Source organism: Perissodus microlepis, chromosome 17 (assembly GCF_051167445.1).
Source record: "Perissodus microlepis isolate ML-2025 ecotype Zambia chromosome 17, ASM5116744v1, whole genome shotgun sequence".
Lineage (NCBI taxonomy): Eukaryota > Metazoa > Chordata > Actinopteri > Cichliformes > Cichlidae > Perissodus > Perissodus microlepis.
The window spans coordinates 28387837-28397564 of NC_140477.1; the positions used below are offsets into that span (position 1 = coordinate 28387837).

Below are 9728 nucleotides of genomic sequence, written 5' to 3' on the forward strand. Positions count from 1 at the left end.
TCAATATACCTACAATATTGATCAGTTTCCCTGCGCGCAGTCAATCTAGGGCTTGATCAATTCTTCTATTAAAATTCGTGGTCACACTAAAAAAGTCCAATGACAAATTAAAAATAGGCACATGCAATAGCAAACGATCCAAACAAAAATGGCAAAAGTCTCTTACCGACAGTATACCCACTCGCACCTGAGTGAATTAATTGCCTCTGTTTTTTTCCGCAGAAGAGCGCTGACTTCACCCCACACACCCACTACCTTTTCACAGCTCTTCAGCCAATCACCTGGCAGAGAGCAACAAACTGCCAGGTGACACTTGTTACACAAGTGTTTTTCTGTTTGCAGCATTTTTCTTTTTGCAAGTGTTTTCTGAAGTTGCAGTCCGTTTGGCCTCTCAGGGCCACTGTAGGGAAAGCAGAGCCACTGGCAGTTTGTCTGGCACACTAGTCTTACATCACCAAGGTGACCAGGTGACACAGACAGCTCAGCGTTCAACAGCACAATACCAGACAGCCTCACCACCAAACTGGACCACCTTCAGACCCCCCCTACCACCTGCACTGGAAAAAATGGCCCTCCAAAAACAAGAAAAAAAAAAAAAAAAAACTTAATACAAGATATTTTTTGCTTGAAATAAGTGAAAAAAATCTGCCAATGGAACAAGTGAAAATTCTCTTGACAAGATTTCTTGAAATAAGACAGTGAATCAAGCCTTACGAGATCTTGAAATTAGCTGGAAAAACTCATTCTTAGCTATATTTTACTAGTGTTGTGAAGTTTGTGTCTCATAATAAGTTTGTGGTGCTCAAAAGTAGTATTTTCCCCTCAAAAATAGCATTTTTTCCTATAAACCTCCCAACATCATCCTCATTGTTTTCAGTGTATATAACTTATTTTCAGTTCTAAAAATGTGACACCAATCTAGATTTAAGTCCAGCACCTTACTTGAAATAAGATTAGAAATTGGCATTTCGAGACAAAATGTATTAAAGTTAGCATTCTTTTACTAGTATTAGGCAATCTTTTTTGTAATAATTCTCTATTTCTAGTGCATTTACCCGATATTCAAGACTTTTACCTACTGCTTATAAGACAAAAAAAAATGAGAACTATAGACTTCAAAAGCAACAACTTTATTGATAAAACCCCATAAACAGAGGGGACTACATAAAAGAAAGCCATTTTGCAGTGACTTTTTTCCCCTGCCCAATCTAACACTAAACACACCTGTAACATATGTGCATTGCACAGGCAAAGTACAGACAAACACTGCTAGGCTAAAACTCCTCAACCTGTAACATTTATTATTACAAAGTGCTTTTAACATGAACATTTGACCACATTCTTCAAACAATACCATAACATTATCATTAAGGATGCACAGTATTTGATTTTTCAGCTATATCTAATATTTTACAGTTGTACTAGCCAATACCCAATAAAGCAATTCTTACTTTTATACCAAACTAGTCAGTCTCAGCTTAGTCAATTTACTCTTTCACAGTAGAGCCTATTTTCTGAATAGTCTTCTGTCTAAACTCAACATTAAAAAAAAAAAAAAAATCTTAAAATTAACTAAAAGCGAGGCTGTCTCTGCACTGCACAAACCAAACACAAAATGTCGGCATGTTAGCCAATATTATCGTGCACCCTTAATTATAACACTGGGCTAACCTGGCCAAATTACAAACAAAAATCAATCGCAACCAACTGTAGTAGCCGTGGAAGGAGAGAGGAAGTGCTTTCCTATAGTCCATCTGACCATATTGGCTTTACTGGCCAATAAAAGCAGTCCACTCAGCCATGCTCTTCTTGTAAGATGATGTGAGATCTCTCTCATGGATTTTGTCCAAGAGAACCTCCGTCTGTATGACGGAAAGCAGAGTGGCTACACACTTTGGGTATGTAAGGTGAAGGGTGTAATAGTAGGCCATAAGGTATAAAGAACCCTCGGTAACCAAGTCTTTTGGAAACGTGGTTATTGGCACATCTCCTACCGCTAGGATGCAGTTGGATGGACTCACAATCAGGACTGGGCAGGAGAGAGGACGTTTCATCAGATAGGTATTAGGGTCTTCTTGGTCCTTTAACACATAACACAGACATACTTTTGTAAGGATGATGCACTTTTGTTTCAAACACATAACTAAAGCTAAATTACAACAAAAGTTGAGGTTCTGAGAAAACACATCTGAAATTGTTACTTTTAATTATTCTCGATGGAATTACTGTTCACATCTGTCTAGCCTTCCTGAAAAACAGAAAACCAAGGCTACATTTAATTAGGTATCATTGAGGTGATAAAAATGTGCTACCACGTAATGCATCCATGTTTGTATTTACTGGTAACAGAGATCTAACCTGTGAGAACCCTCATTCCAAAAATGTGTTTTAGGTGCCTTTTGAAGGCTTAGAACATATAATATGTGAATATAAAATACTTTGGCACTCATCAGAAGAAGCATTTTTTTTAATACTGTTGTCCCAAAAAGAACAAAAACAAAAAACAACTGCTACATTTTACACAACTCACCTCAAGGACATGCACCAGAGCCTCACTCGCATCCCGTGCCCTCTTTGGAGGAGCAGAGGTGGATGGGAACAGTGATGGCAGCACATGTAGGATCTCAAGAGCCTGTTCAGCTATACAGAAAAAAGAATCATCATCTCATTACCACACTTAAACAAAATCCTCAAGATCAAAAAAAAACAAAACAACAACAAATATTTGGCCAGTGACGACCATCGTGGATTGAAAAGGTGAACAACAAGACACTAGCACATGAAAGTTAAAGCTGTAATCCATAGTTTAAGCTTGTCACAGTAACCTAAAAAAAAAATGCTAAATGGTGTAGATAATTGTTGTATACTGTGTTTACAGTAGGCTAATATGACTTATGCTTGAATGCTAACTACACCTACATTGACCTACATTGCATTAATGTCAGTCTGTAAAACTTAATGCTGAGGAGGGGAGGGAGGGGGAACAAAAAGGGATTTATCTTACATTGTATGTTGTGTAGTGAGCCTACACAACAACCTTTTCCTAAACTGGCCTGTTGGTTTGTATTTTTAGCCTTTTGTAGCGTTGAGTCTGTTTTCCCTGCGCGTAACTAGTAAAGGTGCGGCTTTCAGCTCCTTCAAGAAGGAGAGGGGAGTGGGGGATTAGGCCTTTAAAATTTCAAATTCTCCTCCTCCTGTCCTCAGTGACATTACTTTACGGACTACTGCTTTAACATGCTTAAAGATCCAAACTATACTCTGATGACCAATAACACCAAAACATCATTGCTTACCTTTATCCATTCCCATTGGGGGCTTCAGCATCTTTTTCCATACACCAAAAAACTGCACCTTCTGGCAGAAATCTTGCCATCTTCCCTTCAGTTCATTGATGAAGTTGGCATTTTCTTTATCCAAAATGCGATGAAGCTCCTCCATCACCTATAAAATATTCAGCATACCAATACAAACATGTCAATGCATCACTGAGGAGCAAGAAGTTGGTATGATAAACATTGTTTGGCTTGAATCACGTGGATTCAACAATGACTTACATGTCCAATGTCCTTGAAGCAAGGATATGCTTCTAGAACCTTTTTGTGTCTGTCCTCCTCGCGAATAGTATTTGAATCAATGAATGCTCTTCTGGCTGAAAATTCCAAATCCAGGAGCTGAGAGACATCCTGGTGGTTTGGGTTTTTTCTTTTAAACAAAGTTTGTAGGGTCTTGTAGTGTTTGGCCAAGGTTGCTGGACCGTGGGTGTCTGGACTGTTGATATCTGCAGGCTTGTTTGCTGCAAGACACAAAATTACATAAATAATGTCTCTCACTTTAAAAAAAAAATCTTATGTCATTAAAATGACAAATGTCAGAAATCTGCCATAAAAAAAATATAGACTATACTTTAATGGAGTTAAATCTTTAAAAAAAAACAAAAAACTACAGCTCTGAACTTAACTATTAAATACTTATTCATTTTTCAAAATATTTACCATGTAAATGCCAATTTACATATGGTCATGCAATGATATACAATTATATGTAGGCACACAAGTGCACCCCTACAAAGATGTGCACACACACACACACGGGCTCAAAATGCGGTCATAAATATTTTGTATGTGTAAAAAAGATTTGTGTGTGCGTAAAAAAGATTTGTGTGTGCGTAAAAAAGATTTGTGTGTGGACTTAGAAAAAAAACCCCTGCAAGTTACAAGTACGAATTTTGACCCTATTTTTCTTCCTTTCATCTGATTGGTCAATGTCATGTCAATCACAAATGTAACAATCCAATCAGAGAACAGATGGGTTTGGCTGTCGGAGGGGCGCTTTTTTTGAACTGCAGGTCTTTGAAGGGAATAAATGCCCTTTTACATGCCAACCCAGCGTTTTCCTTCATCACCACGAAGGAAAACAGTCTGTGGTCGTCCGAGTTTGGTGATTTTTGTGTCACAGGTCTACGTGTTTAATATAGGGACTTCCACAGCCTTTTCAACAGCGCTGCGGACCGCGGGGTGGGGGCGGGCAGTGTTTTGGAAATGACAGTCTTCATTACAAAGCTTTCTTCGTTATGAATTAGCATACATGTTTTTATTGAACATTTGAAGAACCAGCAAAAAAAACAGAAACTCTTGTAGAGGACATAAAGTCAGAGATAGAAAAGACAAGGAGCAGGTGCATCTAGTACAGGTAGAGCTGCTGCAAAAACCCACAGAGCCCAGCAGCCAGCGTAACAAATTCTGGATCCTTTGCTTTTAGTTAGCAGTTAGCATTAGCAGCACATCCTGCGTCCGATGTGAAAGGACTTTTATGCTGCGCACTGTGACTCACAGCAATGGTCCTGGGTCAGCCCTGACTTTGTGTTAAACTAATCCTAAAGTAATAATGGTATTTCTAACCACTGATATACCACAACTTTTTCCTTTCAACAGCTACTGAAAGTTAGGGGACCTAGCTGCTATCAGATATTTATATAGAGATCCTCCAGCTTCAAACTGTATCACCCTTCAAGGACCTGCAGTTCAAAAAAGCGCCCCTCCGACAGCCAAACCCATCTGTTCTCTGATTGGATTGTTACATTTGTGATTGACATGACATTGACCAATCAGATGAAAGGAAGAAAAATAGGGTCAAAATTCGTACTTGTAACTTGCAGGGTTTTTTTTTCTAAGTCCACACACAAATCTTTTTTACGCACACACATCTTTTTTACAAGTACAAAATATTTATGACCACATTTTGAGCCCATACACACACACACACACACACACACACACACACACACACACACACACGAGGCAGTTGGATGGACTCACTATTAGGACTTGGCAGGGTAGAGGGTTCTTCTTCAAGTAGGTTTTGTGCTTTTCTTTTTCCTTAAAGACATAGCAAAGAGATATTTTGTGTCAGGGTAATACATTTTAAAAATTAGTTTGGAACCTAAATTAAAAAAAACAGTTAAAAAGAGAAAAAAAAAAAAAGCCTCTAGTGAGGCACATTGTTTTTTAAAAACATTTCTTTACATGATATACTGAGTGGTTATAGACAGTGATGTTGCACAGACTTATACTATAAACACACCACAGTACCCAGCTCTTTAAGTTTATAATATACTGGCTTTCATTAATACCAATACTTTATTAACATTAATTTCCACAGAAATGTTAACAAACTGATGATAAAACAGGAAAAATGTGATGTGGTTATAATTTTCTGATGCCCATTTTAAAGCCTTTTACTTCTGTCATGTCAGGACTGCCATCTTGACTCAACATGCAGGTATATTTGTTTTATTTTTTTATGATGACCACACAGTGACCGGTTTGTAAATGTAAAGTTGAAACTCACCTTCTAACTCACTTGTTTTACTGGCCGACTCTGGGCTGCTCCTCCCTTCTGTGGACAGATCCAGAATGATTGTTGAGTCACTTGAATCCATTTCTTCTACGTCACTTGGCTGATCAAGACGTCGCCTCTTGGCAGAGCTGCAAAGATTAGTCAGTTAATCAATTAGTTATCAACTATAAACTCAATCAATTCATATCTTTATTGTATAGCCATTTTCATATATACAAAGTATAACACAAAGTGCTTCTTCCTTTCATGCTAAAACAGGTGAGGAAACTAAAGGCAGGTCACCAAATACTTGATTGATCATTTTGGATCACTTCTTTCTTTCTTTCTTTCTTTCTTTCCTTAATAAAATGCCCAAACATGATTTTAGCTTTTTTCTTTGCCCTCTATCGTTGAAATTAAAATTGTCAGGTTGTGGACAAAAGAAGACTTTAGAGGAAAAACTTTCACAACTTTCAGACATCGTACTGACTAAACAACTTATCAATTAATGAGGAAAATGAATAACAGAATTATCATTGCTAAAATTAAAATTAATTAGTTGCAGCCTTACCTCTTTGAATGTCTCCCATCTGGAGTGGCTTTTTGGGGGGGGGATCTCACATTTTGCAGTCTTTTGTTTAGCTGTGTGTACACAGTAACCTGTATAGGACATTTAATACATTTTTCCAACCACTACTAAAATGTCCAACATGAAACACTTTGGTATTGAAGTGGATGCATTTCACTTACCCATGTATTCTTGATGCCTTGGTCCTGTAGCATAGGGTAGTACTGCACTATTCTCTTCGCCATTGCTGTAATTTCTGGTTTTGATGGGTATCTATGCGATTCTCCATCCCCTTTTGCCCTCAGGATTGCAATCATACTAGTCATGGTGTTTCGGATGAGCCGACATCTGAGCTCCTTTGACATTTTGCAGCTGCGTTCTTCACCTGTCTTTGACAACTCAAAGTATTGTTGGCGGACTTGCTCAAGCTCAGTGTCAGTGTGCAATACATATTCTGGATAGAATAACTTCACAACCTTTTCAGGGCTTGTGCATTTTGCAGGAGTTGCATTTACAGTAGTGGATGTCTGTTGCTTGGGTGACTCATTAATGGAGGAGCTGCTTGAAGATTTTGAGTCATCTTGGCCAGATTCCTGTAAAATAAATAATAATGAATAAAAGCAAAATGCAATTTTGTGTGTGTGTGTGTGTGTGTGTGTGTGGAGGGGGGGGGGGGGGGGGGGGGGGAAATAGTGAAGAGCCATTCAACTCTGCCCACGGTTAAACTAGTTGTAATCGGTGGTTTGATCACATTCCAGAGTTGAGAAACCTGGTAAACTGATTTGACAATCAGACTGGTTGTTACTCTGCAAAGGTTTTCTATGATGGTCGGTGGTTCCTACAATGTAAGGCAGCTTCAGGGAGACAATATTTTCTATTCACAACTAAGTGACCATAGACTGACCATGATGTGACTTATTTATCAAAGTTGAGGTTTGCAGATTGATTTATTCAATACCGTAATTTTGATGTAAAAAAAAAAAGAAAAGAAAAGAAAAAAAAAGTGTTATTCTTCACAAGTCTATAAAATTGCCTCCTTAAATTGTAATGATTACCTATATTGCACCCTTCAATTCTATATAAGAACATACAAAAGAAAATTCAGGTAACAGTAGTATATGTGGTTTGTAGTATTTTAGTTGTGATTAATCACAGAGTTGTGTTGTGATTAACTGAGTGCATTTTGTTAATCAATTGACAGCCCTCATTAATAGCAGGTTGATAGCAGGTTCATTCCATTATTCCCTTAAAATAAAATAGGTATATTTGGTGACTGGTGTTAAAACAAAAAAAATAATTACAAAAGGAACAAAAACACGACGATGCCAATTTTAAGAGGGGGTGAGTGACTGAGAAACTGACCTCCAGTACATCCTGACAGGCACGCCAGACAGCTTTTCTCTGTAAAAAGTTCTCTGGGCCTGGGAAAAGATCCTGCAAGTCTTCACGAGATAGGGTGCCCATCATTCCCTCGCTGATGTTTGCAGCTATGAACACATTGGAAGAAAAACATAGCAAGATGAAATTATGCCCTACAAAGGAAACTGCATGAGAGACGAGACTATGAAAGTTGACACTTCATTAAAATTTTGTTGCTATTGCTAACTAGTTTAGTATAGAAATGTGAATACCTCATTGTCTGCTACTGTTTTTTGTATAGAGCTAATGATCAACATGCTAAAAAGACTGTACTTAAGTAAAAGTAGTGTTACTTCAAAATAAAATGAAGTAGAAGAAAAAAGTATTCTCCTCAAAAAAATTAATTAATTAAATTAAAAAACATATTTGCTGGGCTAACTGCTGTGGAAAAATTCTGTTTACAGACAAACAAATCATCACACTACTTTAGTAACATTGTTGACCTCATGTTTAACCATGGTAACGAGTTATTTTACGGCACAACTGCAGCCCGCGCTACCGAATGAAACATACTAGCTTCCAACATGATTTGGCGTTGCTTTATATGCTACGTGTTTGTAGCATTGACTCTGAGACAACTTTTGAGTCACATTAATACCATGCACAGCCGCAGCCCTGACTTTCGCGTGGTGTGTGGAATTGATGGCTGTCCGAGTGAGTACAGAGTGTATAACTCCTTCTACTATCACGTAAAGCGGACACACGCGCGTCACCTTCTCGGAGTGGAAGCGGATGAGGAGGATGGATCAACCCGCACGGTTTACCTGGAGCAGGTGAAAGGACGGCCCCAATCAACCAAACTAACCCCAGTTCTTCAGTAACTGACGAGGGCTCAAGCATCCCCGCACTAACGGTAAGTTATTTTAACAAAAGCCAGAGAAACGAGCTGCAGAAGCTGTAACATAATGTTAGCATTTACTTTGGCTGATCCAAGTACGTCCATTAAATGTGTTGTTTTTGACAGACTCATGTTGTACTTTTATTTTAACAGTGATGAGTGTCGAACTAGTTGCTTCGCTAAATTAAGTAACTCACCTGAAACGTAAATGAGAGCTGTGGCAGAAACGCAAAGCTGCAGTCTTGTCAGACTGTTTTTTTTTTTTCAGTCATCCGTTCGCTCCGGTGAATGCATCCAAACTTTGCAGAAAGTCCTATTAGTTTAAAAAAAAGTTGATATATTGTTGAAATACGTGTTGAAATCAGCTGGTAAAAGCCAGTCAGCTAACTGAATAGGTCGCTATCATGTTTACATATAATGTGTTCAAGGTCAACTTAGAGAATGACTATTAGGCAAAGCAAACCAAAATTACATGATATATTCAGAGTTACTGTCAAAAAAAAATTAAACACACAAAAAATACTCATCTTCACATTAATAAGAGCATTAAAGTCAATATTACTTTTATTGTCAGTATTGGTTATTTTTTTAAAGGTGAAACTACTAAATATAACATATTTCAAATTGTCAGTCACTTGTCCGACAGTAAATAACTGACATAACTAATTACTTTCATACAAACCAATCAGTAAGTTATTTTGTATATTTTTTAAATGAGTAATCAGTTATAAATAACTATTTACATTTCCGAAGTAACAGTAAGACTACTGACAACATTAACTGTTACTTTTTTTTCTAAAACTATCTTTTGTTTTTCTTTTCTTTACCTTTTTTTTCTTAGTAACTCCGGAGGTTATGTTTTTGGTGGCATTTGTCTGACTGTTAGCAAAATAACTCAAAGTTATGGACAGATTTTAAATTTTCAGGAAATGTCAGAAATGGGCCAATAAACAAGTAATTCAATTTTGGGGGTGATCAGGCATGATCAAGGAATTTAAACTATACTGTACTGAACTCTCCATGTGCTTTGCTAGTCTTATTAATCTATTATCAAGTACTGCTTTGTTT

At 37.5% G+C, this 9728-nt stretch overlaps 1 pseudogene across 1 annotated transcript; it reads right to left on the reverse strand.

Moving 5' to 3' along the window:
* Nucleotides 1–807: 807 nt before the first annotated feature.
* On the reverse strand, nt 808–8155 carry LOC146369814 (uncharacterized; annotated as a pseudogene). The gene is made up of 9 exons (XR_014797296.1): nt 7766–8155; nt 6586–6996; nt 6407–6495; nt 5848–5984; nt 5316–5399; nt 3555–3793; nt 3294–3441; nt 2531–2640; nt 808–2081 (listed from the first exon to the last, which is right to left on the reverse strand). The product of XR_014797296.1 is annotated as an uncharacterized LOC146369814 (transcript).
* Between the last annotated feature and the right edge of the window lie 1573 nt (nt 8156–9728).